The following is a 20,085-nucleotide window of genomic DNA, read 5'->3' on the forward strand; positions in this document are numbered from 1 at the left end:
TAATTTCAGGAACTGATATTGTTACCTTAAGGGCCCCGGTTTCTCCTTAGTTTTCTCCTCTGCCTCCTCACCAGTGCCATTTGCAGCTTTGTATCAGACATATTCTTGATTAGAAGTGGCTATATTAGTTAGAGTGGTGTGAGAACGCTGTTTGTATATCCACAGTCCTGAGTCTTTAGTTTCCCTTTTTGAATGACAAATACAGACTACCACTACCTGGTGCTATGGAGACTTATTTCCTCTCACAGGTACAGACTGTACGAGCTACTTGGCCATCAGCTGTAGTTATTGAGGTGTGTGTCGACCAATTACGACAAGATGAACTACTAAAGTACAGTATGGGCAAGAAAATGTCTTGTTCCGATTATCCTGGCCAAAATAGTTGCAATTCACAATATTATCCTTCAAATCATCAAAATATGCTTAAAACTCTTAACATGACACTAACACATACTGGATTAACTTTATCTTACATTTTGTCAAGAAATAAAAAATATTGCATGAACCCAGCATAAGGATAAAAATCTAGTAGGCCCCTCATCTCCCTGTCATTCTTTAGTTTGGAATCCTTAGCAATTCTACACATCTGATTTAACTTGTTTTTGTGGGGAATACAATTGGCAAGCTGAACCTTCAGCCATGCTGACAGGTTTAGGATTTTGGAGTGACTGGAAATATGTGGGTTTCCCCTTGTGGCAATTCAATATAAATCAGGAAATCAGTATAGGACTGTATGTTATCAAGCTAGACATCTAGACAAGTCACTCATGGGAGGATATCCATGAATATTTCAATTCAATAGAAATTCACCACAATCAACTTATCCGCAGTGTTTTTAATTGCAATCTGCAATAATTGTTTTATATCCTCCCATCCCTACTACAGAACTACTGACTTGATGAACTAGTAAACTAAAGTGCAGAAGTATTAAAGTACAGAACTACTGAAGCAGTAAAAGAACACACTACTGAAGTGCAGAACAACTGAACTAGTATAGTACCAAACTACTGACGTCAGGCCTGTGAACTACTAAAGTACGACTGACCTGATATGAATGACTCAATATCTGTGCTGCAGTTTAAACATGAGGAAAGTCTCAGATCACATCGCTTTAAATGTCTTAAACGATGCAGGAGCAGAACCAGAACCAATCTACTGCATCAGAAACAGTCAGTGTGTGTGTGTGTGTGTGTGTGTGTGTGTGTGTGTATTGAGACCTGTTGTGAATGCTGATGGGATTCTCAGCGTCTGATTGAAAGTCAGCCATGCAGCAGACTGTGTGTGTGTGTGTTTGTGTGTGTGTGATTGATGGACTGTGGGTTTGTTGTTAGAGCGTGTGTTAATAGTTAATTCGGTGTGTGTGTGTGTGTGTGTGTGTGTGTGTGTGTGTGTGTGTGTGTTATATTACAGTTTGTTTGGTTATTGGTTATATTTCACTCTGCTGAGCCTGTAAAGAAAACCAAATTAAAAAACATTTACTTTCAGAAGTTAACATATTCCTCCATCATTCCCCTATTTCCCAGCAGCTTATCCAGGTCAGGGTCGCTGTGGCAACTGGGCAGCACAACAGACCAGAGATGACTTTCAGTGTGAAAAGGTTTTGCTGCAGAGTCTGTAGGGGTTTTTTTTCCACAAAGGAGGCTCAGAGACAGTAGAAGAGTCTCATCTGATGGATTATTTCAAGCTGGCAGCCTGTTGCAGTAGGCAATGGAGTTTACCTCGAGAAACTGCCAGCAAGATTTTATTTCCAAAGTCATGACTGAATATTTAACTGATTTTGATCTGATCTATTGTAGGTGAGACAACAACTGCTAGAATGAGACTTGTTTTTCCTGTTACAAAAAGGTCTTTCTCTGTAATAATCATTTCCATTATATTACACAGAATAGCAACCTCAGCCTGTCATTAAGTAATGACACTTGGGTGTCATAATATCCCCGAATACATCTTTCATTCTGTCTGAAACTTAAAACAAACTTTACCACAAAAGATTTTCTTTTCTCACCTTCAAGGCATCACAATCCCAGTGATCTCTTCTTGTTACAGAAAAACATGCCAATATTTACAATTAGTTGGCACACAATTGGGTAACAGTTTATTCATATGAGGTAGATTTTCAATAACGGTTTCTGTCCAAGGACCTTCAGAATCCTTGTTATCATTTCCATCAAAGTAATTGTCAGACATTGTCTATGCTTGGCAGTCAAAGTCCACATGTAACAGTGAAACTGGCTTCATGGGCATGTTTATTTCCTTTGTGCTAAATCTGACTCGTCAAAGGGAAAGCTCTCCTGGAGGATTTGGAGCACTGGTATGGATGAGGCATGGTGGAGTCAATATAGGACATTAATTTGCCCAGTGACTGGAATCATCCCTATCTATTTTGGCAATGTATCTTTGAAAGGAACATCAGAGTGTGCTTTAGGTGTTATGGATATGCAAAATTGAAGACAGTATGTGCAGATGGCTCGATGATGTCTTGATGCCGATGACTTTCATGATGTCTGTAGCTCTCCTGAGGAAGGCCATTTTCCAGTCTTGATCAGTCCAATGAATGAATAGTCGGGTACAGGGTGTCAGGATTACACCATTCAAAAGGAAAAAAATATACCTCAAATTAAGATGAAAACCTCACCATATTGTGTAAAACATTACACATATACACTTCAATACCAAGCACATTTATTATCAACATTCCTTGACTTTTATTTAATAACCTTTCTTTACACGTTATATTGCTCAAATTGTTTTTCATTACTTTTGAATCTTTGTATTATGCATGCTCATAATGAGGAAATAATACTTTTGGTTTGGATATTCAGATCTCACAGTAAATATGTGAATTTTTTTTGTGCACACATATTGTGCTTATGAGATATCTGAATGAGTCTTTTCACAATGGTTGACAGCTAACCAGTTAGTTAGGGACCACCCAGCCAGTATTCAGCACATCAAGAATGATGTGGTGGGTATAATCATTACCACCTTACATACCACATAGCTTAGGTGACATTAAATATTGTGTAATAATAAGTGTCGAAAGTATCCATTTCAGTGGAGATATGTTTGGTTTGAATAATATGCAATTCCCTTCCGATTAAACATTAATTAGCCACGGGGATGTTTGCTAATTTGGATTGATCTTGAGGGAAGCAATCTTTCAAACTTTCAGTCAGTGGGACCTGCTTCCTTATGTACCCCTGTGACATCCAGTTGTAACTTGACAAAATCTGTTTTTTAATAGTGGATTGTATTTTCCCATTTCCCTTTCCATGGCAAATTCCACAATTTCAGAATTGTGGAGTCTTGGGTGGGTCTGCCTAGATTGCCTTTATCAGACCCTCCAGGATTCTGCGATTACAAGAATTTACCACAGAGATAAGGCCACCCCACAGGACAATGGTTCATACATGAAAATTGCAGAGGTCTTTGTTAAAAACAGAAATTTCTTGAACATACCTAAAGATGTTTGTATGGTGTTGATATTAGCACTGACTGGTCCTACAAATGCTGTTCATGATGGATTGTTAATTACAATTTTCAAACTAAAAACAAGCCAAATTGTGCCAGACACAAATAGTTGGTCAGGCACTTGCCTTTTAGGTTATTAATGTTTAGGCTGTTTGCCATGGCGTTTGCAGGAACCTGGAGGCCCTCATTAGGTTCACTGGGCAGAAATGTTGGCACCTAATCTGGTACAAACCTTGAATATTTCCGCTAAGAATTAAATTGCTATGATGATTTTGCTGAAATGAACACAATTCAAGTATTTAATGAGTTTTAAGAATAATAGTTTTTCTAAAATTAATTTTAAGACTTTAAGGACTAGGAAACATGCCTATGGTATAGGCAATATCATTTAATCAGTACCTGGTAGATCATCAGCGAGACCCTCTTCTCTTGCCTCCCGGTAGAGTTGGGTTAGTGGAGATTTCCCTCGATCCACATAAGGCACCTTTGGTACCATAAAGTTGAAGCCGTCATTGAATCACTGACACGCATTTCCCTTTGCTGGATGGATACTTTCACACATGAAAAATAGAGCTTTATTCAGTATTAGTGTTCATGCAGATTGATACTGAACTAATTGGTAGCTAGTTCATTAAAAGCATATGAAAGTTTGTAGCAGCCCAGCTAACTCAGCTTATTTAACAATTCATTTATTTCATTTAACACAGTAATATAACTAATAATACTTCAGTAATGTATTACTACAGTTATGTCATGTAATGCGTTACAATCCGCGTTACCGACCGAAGTGAAGCGTTTATTGTTTTTTTAAGAGTCCATCCCCACCCACATGACCAACATATAGGCTCTGTGTGTGTTTAATATAGCCGAGCCTATAAGTTCTTTGTTCAGTCTCTGTGTGATTGAAATGAGCCGTAGTTTGTAGGCCTACTGATGAAGCCTAATTAGATTAGATTAGATTAAACTTTATTGTCATTCTGCACAGTACAAGTAAGTCACATGTCCATGGATTCCTTGTTGTGTGGACTAAAATAAAAAGGCATAGAAAAAGAGATGTTTGTCTTGTCATGTCATTATAGGCTACAGGTAGAAGGTATAGGTCTGTTGTGTCTGCCTGCTCATCCCTGTGTCCAAGGCCATTCGTTCATTTAAAAAGATCTAGGCAATTTATTTGGGCATTTTGTTGAAAGTAACTAAAAAGTAGTGTAATAAGTAATATCTACGCAGACAGTAATATTGTAACGTGATATATTACTTTAAAATGAGGGTAACTAGTAATATGTAATATATTGCATTTTGAAAGTAACTTGCCCAACACTGCCCAAGGGTTGCTTTGCCATGGAAGATAAAAATTCAGTATTTGCTCCACCGTATAATCTAGATCAACAATTTAAGCAACCCACACCCCGCATATAACCTACATGAAGCCTAATGTTAAATTAACATTGCAACCACTATCACCCATTGAGCTTTCAGTGCAAAGCAAACAGCAACTTGATTTAATGTTTTATTAGTTTGCAGGGAAAGATGTTAACAAGCAACCTCATGTAGCTTTTCACAGTAGTTATTTGTGCCATTTTAGCTAGCTAGTGAGTGTATGTGTGTGTGTGCATATTTACCATTATGGGCTAGCGAACGCTCGCTAACGTTAGCTAGCGTGAGCAAACGTAGCCTAGCGGACGCTAATGATTTTGTGGCTGCTGAATTCACTGTAGCCTAACTTTAATACAGCTGACCTTAGTTAACTGTTTGCCTTTGAAATGTTTACAACTGTGCATTAGCTATTGCTCACTAACATTAGCTAGCACATGCTAACACTTGGTATTTCACCAGGGGTGGCACCTTACATCATGCCGCAAACAGTGTTTTGTGCCTAGTAGTTTTATTACCTAAATGTAGCCAAACTCCAACTGAAAATTGGAAATATTCTTTAAAATACCTGAAAGCAATTAATTCACATCTAATGGTAAGAACCTATACAACAAAACTGCACTCCCACACTGGACACGAACTCTGGGCCCCCACACAAAGATTGTTTGCACCAACCATTCAACAAGCACTTTTTTCTGATATTTAATTACTTGAGCATTTTTATACTAATGAACCTTTCCAAAAGGAAAAGGTTGTTGAATTTCGGCTCAGTTGACCATTCAGGAGAGATGAAGAAAACTCAGAGACACCGATGACTTATGTTGAAGTAGTTTATTTAACATGGCCATAGAGGAACAACATAACAGCACAACTGTATGCACAGTGTATTGTCAAATCAAATTCCTCCCGAACCTTCTCTAGTTTCAGGTTATATCCTCTCAGCTCAGGAACGTGGGAGACAGTCAGTCTGCTGCTACAGATAGGTCGAAGGCCATCCTAAGAATTTACATAAACAACAGCCTTGGTTTGTCAGAGATCCGTTTTGTACGCATATCTACGGCTGCTTTGACCTGCTAAGTTTGCAAAGACCATGAGAGATATAAACTCATAGATCACTGTACCCTCATCCATACATTATCGGGCCTGGTCTCCTAACCTTTATACAGGGTACATATGATATCTCATCCTATGGGGCCAGAGAGTCTGGGCCGTAGATTTTTCACCCACGGTTTCCAGAAGAAAACTTCTCATAAAACCAGCCAAATAGTCTTACAAGGCAGAATATCACCTTCCATGTACATAGATGAAGTTAAATACACAAATTGTTGGAAAGTCATGTGCACTAAGAGCATGTGTGCCGAGATGGTCACGGAGCTCGCTGAAGTGTGTGCTGCTACATCCTGCAAAACCACGCCAATCTGTCAGGCCGGGACTCAAATCAGGACTCAAAAGCTGAGGTGTCAGTGAGCAGATTTTATTTGAGTTACAAAAAGCTCTCGATAGAGTGATCCCAAACAAAAGGGCTGTGAAAGCTAATCTAAATGAATCTCCCAGAAGGGAGAACTTTGCTAAAACTAAAGTAAACCAAAATCACTCCTAAGGAGGAAAATCAAAAGGCTTCAAAACATTAACTTATCCACTACTATAAACAAAACTGTAAAGAAACAAAAGCTCTCCTAAAAGGTGGAGGCGTATCAACACTATACTCACTGTAACAAAGAACTGAAAATCTCTCCCAAGGGAGGCTGACAATAAATGGACAAAACTAATAACTATGAAACAAAAGGCTAGACTAAGAAAGTTAACAGAAAATCACTCTTTCGAGGCAGGCAAAAACTTACGAAACACACTGTGGCTTTGATCAAGACTTTGGAGCTGGCTTTGGTGGTCAGACATGAGACGAAACACTTTGGCACAGGACAAAGGGAGACGCAGACTATTAAACACATGAGGGTAATGGGGAACAGGTGGACACAATCAGGAATCAGGGATGACGGGCAGGTGACATAAGAGGAAGGGCAAGTGACCTGAAACAAGAGGAGAGTTAGATTTTCAAAATAAAACAGGAATTGACAAGACAATAACCCAAGACAAGACAACCTCACACCGTGAGGTTGTGACACAATCTGGGCGAAATACCGAGTTTTTAGGGATTCCCCTCAGCTGAAGCACCATGGAGATGCTTTGCACCTGCAGGCCAAAGGACAGGCGAGCTCTGAGCTGTTCAACACCCAATCATGGCTGGTTATACATGAAACATACACTGTTCCCTAATATTTTACCTTCACATATATAAAAACGGAACATATATGTACCTTTTACTGCTTGAGTACCTTTTTGGCCCCAGAAAGGTACATATAGTATATCTTGAGATCCAATATGGTGCATTAGTGTAGATTGTACCTTTGAGGACAGAAATGGACTCCTACTTATTTCTGACAGTGTGAGGACTTGTTTTAATAATGTAAAAATAAAAAAACAACAGAAGGGTTAGGGTAACCCTTACCCCAAAAAACATGAAATGGCTCCATACAGCTTGTCCAACATAATCCAAGTCTCCAGAAGCCTCTCCAGAGGCCTATACCTGGAAATTAGACTGTGATTAACTTGGATTTACGGATGGGTTAAAATAAAGATATTATTTCTTTTGTAATTATCATCATGACTCCTCATTATTTCACCTGCTGTCTGTGCTCTAGACAATAACCAATCCTGTGCTTTTAAGTTTAGATATCTTTAAAGGGGACGGTAAACAGTTTTTTTCAAAGGCTGATCTCTGCAGAAACTCTAATATCTGTGATCTGCATCTGCTTTGCTGTCAGGTTTTGTAAGTTCATTTCCTATTTCATTCTTGCACCTGCTCATGTCCTGATTATTAATTTTTGTGCAAACAAAGCTTCTGTTAATTTCTTCGGGATTGTTTTGTAAACCCACAACCCTAAAGTTCAAACTATGCCTCTCTCTGTTACCTGTTTAACAAACAGTATACAGTATATATATATACTGTGTACTGTGTCCTGCTCAGAGGCACAGAACCCATTTCTGCTTGGTATTATTTATTAATTATTTGCTTCTGTAATCAAGGATATTCTGGATGTGAAATAATCATTTGATAACCCAAAATGTGATTATAGTGTCTTTTGAACAGTGGAAAATATTTTTAAGCCAAATGTTTAACGGAAACTTTAAATGATGTTACATGTCAAACCCGACGCTCAGGAATGATCAGCCTCAGGTGTCTGAAACAGACCTTGAAAAGAAAAATGTTTTTAATAAGTGTAGAAAGTTGTTTGTGGTCCTTTTGTCCACTTACAATTAGGCTGACGCATTTGAACTCGATGGTGAATCAGAAAACAAACAAAATATTAAACTTGATGGTGATACACTTCAGTTTAATCAGTTATCTGTTGTCATTCCATTCAAACTCCAGTGATATTGTAATGTATCAGATCAGTCTGATCCACTGCAGCCTCCAATCAATAACTGATATCCACTATGTCAGTCGGTAAAAAGACTTCCGTGAATGCTGCTCTCCTGTGTCCTTGTTAATCGCTCTGTAGAGATTGCTCCTCGGAGCACAAATAAGAGCTTTGAGACGGCCTGCAAGATGGTAAACTGGAACAACTTCCGGTTCAAGCAAGGATCGAGGAGCCAGGAAACAACAAATAAAGGAGATGGGATGTACCCATTATCATTTAGTATGCAGGTGTTCCAGCCCTGTTCATCTCATAAAAGCGTACACCTTGAGTTTGGTGTGTCTATGCTGCTGTGTTGTTCAAACTGCCTTCTGCATTGAAGTCAGCAAAATCATTTTCACTATGATGCATTAGCTATGTTGAGCACATCTCAGGTCTTTGCAAATTGACTTAGAAACCATTGGGCCCATGGAACGTAGTGCTGGGCGGTATGACCAAAAATGTATATCACGGTATTTTTCAAAATACTAATATTCTTAATCCGTAATATTATATAAATAATAATATTCAAAACGGTTTCACGGTATATGACGGTATTTTTTTTTCATGCATAATCAGGTGTTCACAGCATTTTCTACTGGTTGAGAGAGGACTTACTGCAGTAGATTGACTTAGGATGGTCTATTTTACTGTCATGATGAGTGAATATTGTAAAATAATTCCACACTAGTAGTAAAACAGGTTTGCATGGCCCCAGAAAATGATGCTGTTTACAAAAAAGAGCCACTCATGATTCTAATGAAGTGAGGAATCAGAATGCAAAGACAATTGCAGTCAAAATATAGAACTTTTAATGACAAAGTTACGCTTTTCTCTTAATTACATAATTACATAATCGCCATCAGTAAACGGGGCACTGTCTGACTCTTTCACTCGCGGGGAGGGAGTTTATGGGGGAAAGTTCACTGAAGTCTCGGTCGGGAGGGCTGACCATCGTGGTGATTTTTTTCACCGTGACAGTTGGTGAGTTAAAGTTTTTTGCCGGGGACAGACGCTGTTTTTCAGGCAGAAATAGTTGGTCGGACAGACACTTCTCCACGGTAACTGCGGTATTTTTTTCCTCATATAAGTTGCCAAAGACACGACCAGTTACTACGTTACTGTTGTATGGTCATGTAACGTTGCTTTGTGGGACATTTATCTATATTTTGTTGAGTGAAGGATCTGTACAGTTATCAGACAGTGAACACCATTAGACCGACACACCCCCGCTCCGCGCTGCCGGCTTATCCGTTCACACTGTTTCGGTTCACCAATACTGCGCCTCTGATACTACCTCTGATACTACCTCTGGAGGCGCATCAGAGGCGCAGCGAAATTTCACCCCTCGCCGCATCTGAGACTTTCACACAAAGGAGGATGCGGAGAATTGGCGCAGGATCCCCGCATACAAATTGCAGTGTGAATCAGGCTAATGTCTATCCTATCCATCTTCACCTTAATGTAACACCAGAGCACTACTGTTTACCCTCACCACGCCTCGCAGTCGCACCATGCGTGTTTAGAGGCGCAACATTGAAAAGGGTCCGGTCTGAAACAGTGTCGCGCAGCGTAGCGTAGCGTAGCGTTCCGAACGTTGTGTAATCAAATACACCGGTATGGCGGTACATTAAAAATTCATATCATAACGAAAATATACACCGGTATTCGGTGTGAACCGGTATACCGCCCAGCACTAATGGAACGTTGGAAAAACTTTTTGAAAAATTACATTCATTAGACACTAGATTCATTTGCATGAATTGGGAAATGGTCAACAGTGTAAGGATGCACACAGGCTATACTGCAGGCTCATTGTGTAAATCCAGCAAAAACAGCCCCACTACTGTTGAAACTCTTAGAATAGCTTCATCATCAGCATTTGTTTAGTGAGTCCAACACTCATATTTCCTTTGTAAGTGTTGCTGTAGTGGTATATCTGCCATGATATATCTGTTGTTAAGAGAGGCTGCAATTGTGCATTTGTATGTGTTTGTTGTCAGATTGATTGTATGTGTGTCTCTGCCCTCTGATGTTTCCTCTAAAAGCTGACAGATAAGGAGACGCTTTTTAAAGCACATTTGTTTTCTGTGGAGGGAAAATCGGCCATTAATGCAGATTTATGCAGATTGACTGGATGAAAGTCGTTTGGGCGAAAAGAGTCGCTGAGAGTCGAGGAGTGATTACTAATAGGTTTTTAAAGCTGGACAAGAGAGAGGGGGCAGCAACCAACCAGTCTCTCTCTCTCTCTCTGTATGTGTGTGTGTGTGTTAGTGTGTGCGTGTCCGTGTGTGTCTCAAATCTTTGCAGAAACCTCAGATTGCTCAGTTTGTTTCCTGCTGCCGTCACTCTTGTTGCTGCTTACTGATGACTTGGTTTCTTCTATTCTCTTTCCCTTCTTCTGCTTTTTCTTGGAGACATGGTACAGAAGGTGGTAGTAACACATTGCTTCTGCACTGCAGAAATAAAACAAGAGAAGGAAACCGGTCCAACAACATCAATGTTTTGTTAAAATCTCTTTCCATCAGGTTTGATTTGTAGTAGGAAAAGTGTTGAGAGCCTTTACTGAAGTAACAGTTTTACTGAAAGTTTCAACAGTAGGACGGCCACTCATACACGTACCAATGTCAATATTTATGGAAAAAAAGGTCTGTTCTCAATGTATCCGTGATATTAGTACTTTTACATAAACACCTGACGTAAACATACATGTTTAATGAGGATCCATTCAATTTGATTAAAGAAACTGTTTAGATATGGAGTGAGTGGTACATTCTACAGTTTAAAAATAGGCTTTTTATGGCCTCTTTTTGGCGGACTACTAGTATGTAATTAAGACACTGCTTCTAAACATAACAGACATTTGCACACAGATATTTCCGATCAGCTGCTGGCCAACATATACACTAATGATATTATATATAGTATGTGAGAAGATAAAATCTGCTGCAGTGCCACTTCTTTTGTATGCCAAATCTTTATCTATTAAAGCATCCATATGTAACTTTTTTGTATGTAACTGTATGTATATATGTATATGTGTATATATATATATATATATCTATATCTATATATATAGATATATATATATGCACACACACACATATATACATACATATATATACATATATATGTATATATACATACATGTATACATATATACACACATATATATATACATACACGGTATGTAGCGCTGTGATTCTAACCTCTCACATATATATATATGTATATATATATATATATATATATATAGATGTGTGTGTGTGTGTGTGTGTCACCACATATTGGATGTTTTGTTGTGAACTTGAATGACATCTGCTGTGAAGAGTGCACACTGCAGTTACAAAAAAGAGTCACTAGATGGCAGCTACCCTCTGTGAATTCTCTTCTTTTGTTTACAGTTAGTTTCCAATTGACTGGTGAAACAAGTTATTGTTACATTTATAATGTTAATAAATTATTAAAATTTGACAATAAGGCTTTAGTGTGGTACATTGCAAATGAATAATGGAGATTACATCACTCATGACAACATGTAGACCATCTTTTGAAATAAGAATTTAAAAATGAAATGAGTTATCATGGCATAAAATCAAGATCCTAGTCGAAACTAGTCTAAAAATGGCAACGCCATCTGTGCTAAAACAAAAAAACATTAAAAAAAGATAGAGAATCAAATCAAATCAAATCGTGACCATAAGATCGAAAAATCAAATCGAATCGAGGATTTGGAGAATGGTGACACCCCTAGTAAGTGAAGGGTTTGTTTAACTTATTTATGTATGAATTAATGATGTATTTGTCAAAACAACACGAACACCAGCAAGAAAAGCTTGGTCAGAAATACCCCTTTGTGAAGACATCACTTATCAGTACTGGGTTTGCTGGATGGTGCTCACCATTACATTCTGTGGCTAAAAACGAATGAGAAATGAGAAGTGTTCAGTCCTATAACCTCCATTTTTCTCCAGCACTCTTTAGGTCTTAAATTTAGGCCGTGTCCAGAGATGAAACTGATATCAATGTTGTGATCTGACTCTGAGTAAGACAAGGAAGAAAAGGATTTTAGTAAATGTTGTACACTTCCTTTAAATATGCAGACTGATGTTCTTCTTATCTGATCGAGACTAAAGACTAACACTGCTGACTGAGAAAAGACTGTGACCGTTGATGGTACAGACACACAAACATGCCAGCTTTTGTGTGTGTGTATTTATTAGCTGTGTATCGTGCAATTTCCAGAGGAGCTGATTCTGACTCCTGCAGCATTTTTCAGCTGCTGGTAATTAGTGGATGTTGAGACACAGAGAATTATCTGCTTCAAAGTCATTCACAAGGCTGATAACTGCTGAGAGTGAGAGTGAGAGTGAGAGAGAGAGAGAGAGAGAGAGAGAGAGAGAGAGAGAGAGAGAGAGAGAGAGAGAGATGTCAGTCAGCTGAATTGCCCTGATTAAGCAGCAGATTATCAGGATTTTCTAATTATTAGGGAGTTATTAAGACTGAGCCGAGGATTATCAGACTGAAACACTGAAATGCTTAAAGACTGAAGGAAGAAGACATTCAGATACAGACACATTAATACGCTAAAACAGTGGAACAATTAAACTGTGAAAAAGTGAAACAAAGAGTTTATCAAAGTCTGTTTTGTGGATTTAGCAATACCTGCATTCTACTAGTGCAAGAGGGAGGGATTCAAACAATTTAATCAGACAGGGATCAAGGTACAAGGGATTTGAAAGTATTCAATAAAGTTTTGAAATTTAAAGGAAGGGATTCTTATTTTAAACAGAGAAGTTAAATGGTACAATATATTCAAAATGACACGAAAGGATTCAAAATGGAAAAAAAAGGCATTAAAAATGGATAGAACAGGGGTGCTGTTTAGCTCAGTTGGTAGAGCAGGCGTCCCATGTACAGAGGCCTTGTCCTTGCTGCAGCAGCCCTGGGTTCAAGTCCTGGCCTGGGGCTCTTTGCTGTGTGTCACTCCCCGTCTCTCTCTCATCCTGCTTCCTGTTGTATCTTGAGCTGTTCTATCAATAAAGGCCAAAAAATACTAAAAAAAAAAATGGAAAGAACAGAAAATCAAAATGACAAAATCAGGACTTACATTCAAGTGAAAAGAATGAGTAAAATGCAAATAATCTAAACAGATTTAAAATGGGGGAAAAGATCAAGATGGTGCAATATAGGCATTAAATGGGATCAGAATCAGAAATCCTTTATTTGTCCCGCAAATGGGGAAATTCCTTAGTCACAGCAGCCAAAGGACAGTATCACACTTAAACAATAATAAAAAGTAAAAAATAAACAATATAATAGAGATAAGAAATAGAATTAACTCGTATATACATAGTATTTACAATATGAACTTGGTATTTACAATATGACATAGTATGGGGTTTAAATGGCAGACTGAGGAGTTCACTATTGCACAACTAGTGGCTGAATATTAAAATGGAAAGATTGGTGCAAAATCCAAATGGGGAGAAGGGATTCTAAGTATTACAATGGAGGATTGCCAAATTGCAGATAAATAACTTAATTAGAAAGAAGGGATTCAAAATGGCCCAATGCAATTTTTAAAATTCATAGAAGGGATTCTAACTGTAAATACACAAAGGATTCAAAATGACAGAAGCAATAAAAAGTTTAAAAAGAGGGATTCAAAATGAAGAGAAAATCAAAATTACAAAATGAGGACATCAAGTTTAATGAAAAGAATGAGGCATTCAAAATGTAAATAAAGTTAAACAGATTTAAAATGGGGGAAAAGGAAGAATCAAAATGGTGTGATGAAGTATCTAAACAGAAATGCGAGTGGGGTTGAAAATGGCACATTGAAGAATAGAAATTGAAAAATAGATAGGAGGGATTCTAACTGTAAATTGGTGTTAAAATGGCACATTGTAGAATTAAAAAAAGAACAGAAACTCAAAATTACTCAAAAACTCAAAACTCAAAAAAAGGACTTAAAGATTTATGAAAAGAATGAGGGATTCAAAATGTAAATAAACTAAAAATTTAAAATGCCATGACGTAGGATTTAAATGCAAGCGAAAATGAAATGGCACATTGAGGACTGAAATTGCAAGGAGGAATTCAGAAACAAGAATGGATTAAGAATGGCACAATTAACTGTTCAAAAATGAAAAGAAGGGATTAACAATGGCACAATGAAAATGGAAAGACAAGTTTGTAACATCTCAGTGGACCACTAAAAAAACCTGGGATTTCTCAGCATGCTGCAGAAAACCTTGCCTGTTTGTTCTGTTGATTGTGACATTTTCACCATAATGGGATTTATGGGAGTCAGAAAGTTGTGTACAGCTGAAGGGAGAACAGGGAGGGGCAGAAGGAGGAGAACATGCTAATGTTTGATATCAGTCCTGCTCTCCTGCTGTGTAAACGCTTCACTCTGCTATTTTATGTATAATTAAAATGTTTTCTGTGCAGGTGAAAGGCCTCCATGAATGAGCATTTATAATTGTAGCCATGCCCCCCTCGTTAATGCCGCAGGAAGGAGGAGGTGTTGAGGGGTTAATGGAGAAGCTAATGATCAGCATGAGGCTTTTTCGCATTAATTGGATAGTTTTTTTTTTGTCCAGAGGCTGATGTTTATTGTTCTGCTGGAGCTGAAAGATGACAGTTTGTTCTGTAAAGTGTTTTATGAAGTGGGTTTTATTAAGACCAGTTTAGACAATTTGGGTTTATTAGAGCAAGGAGGCAGATCTTTGTTTAGTGGTCATTTAGACATTTAGCAGATGCTTTTGTCCAAAGGGACTTACAATAAGTACATTTGTCACAAGAAAGAAACCACAACATGTCACCGTCGATAAAGTAGAAAAGAAAAAAATGGAAACAATTTTCAAGCCCTCGTCTGAGCAAAGTAGCTGCTATCAAGTAAGTGGTGTCTGCAGGGAGCGTCACAATTATATTCATACTTTATCCGTTAATAGAAAACATCAGCATGGACTTCAGGGCTTATTAATACACACCATAGTAAATGTGACGCTAAATAGCAGAGACTGAAAACTTATACCAAGAGACTATACATAAAGCCCTAACCATCTGGATATAATGAATGAAAAATACACCTAAATACATAGAACAGTTACCACAAAATACAGAAAACAGCTTCTTTATAGACAGTGATGTCCACATCGAAAATCTTTAATATTGTTTTGTAAACCTTGAAATCATCAAGTTTGAGTTGAAGTTAAGTTTCAAGTTTGAGTGAAAGTGTCAGTGGTCAAATTCTTATTCTAAACAATGAGGGGCTTCCTAGCATCAAATCATGGCTAGACTAAAGCTTTCTAAGCAGGCAGTGCATGGAACCTTAAAACTCTTGACAGAAACTGGATCAATTTGCATCCAAAGCATGATCAGACAGAGCTAAAGTGACCAAACCATCAGAAGATCAATGCATCAATATTGATGTTCCCCAAGAACTAGATAATGTTGGTTAAGTATTGTAACCCACAGATTCTATGACTATAGGCGTAGCAGAATGCAAGACACTGATCAGCAAAAGTCCTCTCAAAAGAAGGCTGTCTTGCAGTGTCTCAGAAGCAGTTTCTGAACCACTTCTCAGGATGGAAACCAGGCCAGATGCTTGAGTGGTCTAAGAAATACCAGAATTTCATGTTGGATGGCTGATGAAGCTTATTTTTAATCCAGCGCAGATAAGAACTTCTAAAAGTGTTTTGGATGAAATCATAGTTACTGAACTTACATGTCCGCAAATCCATCCTAATGACAGAGCAAGCTCCATGGAATATGATTGAAAGAAAAAGCTAGTAAGTGGGTTGTCCAATTGCCCATGGGAAAGTAAAAGGCCACGTCGGGCTTGTAAATCGAGCAACTCTTGCCCTGTGGCAAGTGGTAAAAAGGAATTAAACACATTTTTCCTAAGCTGATGATGGAAGTACAGGAGTGAGCCATTCAAATAAAGATGAAACATGACAATTAACTTAAGTCATTGTTATTTGATAACCGCTAACAAATGTAGTTTGATTAAAAAAAACACAACAGAAACCTGCTCAGGCATTTAGTTGAGTGATAGAAAAATGGAGTGAATATCATGTTAAAAATGTGTCCTGTTTTTACTGTTGCAACAAACTAAATCTCAGCTAAACTTAACAACAAAAATATATCTTTGTCTCTCTCCCCAGAGTCCCTGTGTTCACCAGCCTCAGGTTTATAATCATCTTCATCTTAATCCAGACAACAAACCAAAAACAGACCACCAGGAGACTGAAGACTCAGTGGGTGATTGCTTCAACCTTCCTGTTGAGGAAACCATTTACAGGATGACATACTGGACACAACTATCAGCATTTGGAAACTAAACTGATTTTCCAAAGCAATGGCAGCATCATCATGAGTGACCACAGCAATAATGACAACAGTATGACAACAAACGGCGACAAAAAATGCAACAGGAACAGACCATTGGGAGCAACAGCAGCAATATGTCAACTATCTACCAGCTTAAAGCAACAACCAAAGCCTTTAAACCTTTCACAGATATTTCATCTGTACAAACTTTACAACAAGTGCTTATCTTGTCTCACTTCTTTTTAACTTAAAGGGGATAACATGAAAAATGTAAAAAAACTGAAGAGCAACGCCCTCATCGAAGCCAAAGTCAGGTTGCAAACTGCTGGACAGCTTTTGATAACTCTTACTAACTCTTGAGCTCTCTGATGATTTTGTTTGTGGTGATGGATTGTCATCGCTTTTAAAAAAGTCTTTAAGGGTTTTAATTAAATGATAAGACTTTACATGAATATGAAATAGAACAATTGCTTATTTAAGATTTTATACCTTGAGACCCCGCGTTTACATTTCTTGGACTGGAGTCAATAAATGATTATATTCACAATTGTTTGTTGGTGCTTTTTTCTTAGATGACGGTATCTGATTGTTGTCAATCAACATTCTACACACAGCTGACAGTTCAACCTTTAAATAATACAACACTAATGCACTAATTTGCGGTCTTTCTGAGAATGAGATAAGACTGATATCAGTTTCATGTAATCCGTGTATCATTCGTTCATTCGTTTTTCAAAATAAAACCAAAAATAAGAAAACGAAAAAACAATTCCTTTTCTCAGTATTCGTTTCCTAAACTAAAATGAAAAAACGGATAACGACTCGTTTTTTTCAGTTTTCGATTTTATGCTCAAATGAATAATGGAAAAAACGGATAACGAGCGTTTCCCGTTTCATGTTTTATCCCATTTTGATCTGAAAAAAGTTCAATGAGCCGGAAGCGGAAGTGACCGTCTCTGTACTGCGAGGGCGCGCAAAACAAAAATAATGGCAGGACTTGAGGATCATGCAGATATAATTGGACAGCTTTTTGAGGATGGTAAAACGCATGCCGAGATTTCTACCACGCTGCAGCAGTTCGGTGTTCAGAGGTGCTCGGAAATGTCGGTGAGAAGATTCTGTGCTCAACACCAACAGAGAATTGACTGGCTCTGCTAACGTTAGCTTTGCTCCAGGCCACTTCCGGGTGACGGTAATTTCCGGTGTAGGTACCAAATGCTTGCAACATGAAACGGGAAACGCTCGTTATCCGTTTTTTCCATTATTCATTTGAGCATAAAATCGAAAACTGAAAAAAACGAGTCGTTATCCGTTTTTTCATTTTAGTTTAGGAAACGAATACTGAGAAAAGGAATTGTTTTTTCGTTTTCTTATTTTTGGTTTTATTTTGAAAAACGAATGAACGAATGATACACGGATTTCATGTCTGTGGCTGTGTCGAAAATCACCAACTACCCACTATAGTGAAATAAATTTTCTATTTTCTAGTGCTGTCTATATGTATAGAGAGATTTATTACACTATATAGTTGACTCAAACTATCTGACAAAGTGGGTGAGTTCTTCCCCCATTTGTCCCAGATTCATCCGTTGTAAACCGATTAGTTTACCATGCTTTTGTTTAGCCATATTTCCACCATTTAATTTGCAGATGTAAAAATCCTAGGCTTATGTTCTGTATTTTATTTTGGTAACTATCACCTCATTTTGGTTTAAATAACACAAGTCTTGTAAAGTTTAATTAAGTTTATTTGTTCAGTGCATAATATAATTTAATCTGGTTTTGTACTTACCATACCTACCATGTGTTCCAGGGGCTAAAAGGGTGGAAAATGGTTCCTCTTCCTCCTTTTATACCAGCAGTGACATAATTGATGATGTCAGCGGGAGAAACCAAGTCCAGGGGGGTGGTATGGTGTTAGTTAATTTAATTGGGACAGCCTGTATGGACTCTGGCTGCCCAGAGTCTATAGATGTGTCCAAATTCAGGGGCTGCATCCTTCGAACGGCGCATTTGAAGGCCAATTATGTCACAACGCTGCGCGAAGACTGTCCAAATTCGAAGGCTCCTTCAAATGCAGCCCACAAATGCAGCCTTCTTTTCCCTCTTTTCGGAGGATGCACCGCTACTATCCTTTGCGGCCTCCCATATCCCAAGATCCTTTGCGCGCCGCTGCTCAGTCCCGAAAAAGAAGAGGGAAACCAAGAAAAATGGCGACATCAAGTGGCGCAGACTTGACATTTAAATGTAAGTATTGGGTTTATACTCAGTTTTTACTCATTTGAACATCCAACGCCAGATATATTAAACTTCTGGGGACTTGGAAAACCTCCAAATTTTAACTTTCAGTTAAAATACGTGACGCTGGTAATGTATTAGCATACGGCATAAATTAGCATTATGCCATTGGAAGTAAAGCCTTAAAAGCCTTCACTTTCAAAAGGTTAGACGTTCAGAAAACCATAAAATCCATTCAGTCAACCAGGGGCGTAGGAATGATAACATAACATTGGGGGGGACACATATCTGAAACCTGACAGATCCGTTAATGGTTTGAACAGAAATATGTCATAAATTAACTACACTGCAAAACATTCACAAATAACCTCACCCTTCATATAGCACCTACCTGCAACTCTGCAGTGCTGGCTCTCCCTGCATCACCCTCACCAGTGTTAGTTTCCACCTGAACTTCATCTGATCTCTAATATGAAAGCAGTGGAAATGAATAAGGTATAGAAAAATACTGATGGGAATGTCAAGAAAAAGCGAAAAACACACAGACAGACTCCTTTCTAGATGTGGGAGATGTGTAACAAGTTACATGGGTTAAGTTAATAGAAAAATCATGTTCTTTTACAACCATCTTAAATACTGTTTTTAGTGTCAAATTGCTTTTGTCCGTTACGTTACTTGAAAGTCCGCCATATTTTCGCCAGCCAACGTTGGCTAGTAATGTTAATAGTAACAACGTTTACGTAGCAAGAGTGTACTAGTTAGATGTTGAATCACAACATCAGCTTAACATCAACAAGTCTAACGTTAGACAGAAAATATAATTATCCTCCTGGACAAAATTATTACCAACTCACATTTCCTTTCTTTCTTTTCTTCCCCATGAGAAAGAAATCACTTAAACTGAGCTGCTGCTGTCTTTTCATCTTAACTTCTGACCTGTTGCCAGCTGCAGACTCTGCTTCCCAAACAGTCTGAGCCGTTGAGGGGGCAGGCCGGTGACAAGATGCTGTGTTGCGCTTTCAAAATAAAAGCAAGTGAGTTAAAGATTTCAAAATCAAATATTTTTCTCCTCCACAGTATAATTTTTGGGTGGGACAAATGCGCCTTTCTCCAATATTGGAGTCCCCCCGTCCCCCCGTCCCCCCCGGTTCCTACGCCCTTGCAGTCAACTCTCTTTCGCGGTCCTGGGCGGCAGAAATCGTGACGTAAG

At 38.3% G+C, this 20,085-nt stretch overlaps 1 protein-coding gene across 1 annotated transcript in view; it reads left to right on the forward strand.

The window, feature by feature from the left end:
* The window catches only part of mbd2 (methyl-CpG binding domain protein 2), a 45,648-nt gene extending 28,464 nt beyond the window's left edge, over positions 1–17,184 (forward strand). The window contains exon 7 of the mRNA XM_073477344.1: positions 16,472–17,184. The gene's annotated coding sequence lies outside the window, so the exon portion shown is untranslated. The remainder of the gene's footprint in view (positions 1–16,471) is intronic.
* The last annotated feature ends 2,901 nt before the right edge of the window (positions 17,185–20,085 follow it).

The sequence above is a fragment of the Pagrus major genome, chromosome 12, assembly GCF_040436345.1.
Source record: "Pagrus major chromosome 12, Pma_NU_1.0".
NCBI lineage: Eukaryota > Metazoa > Chordata > Actinopteri > Spariformes > Sparidae > Pagrus > Pagrus major.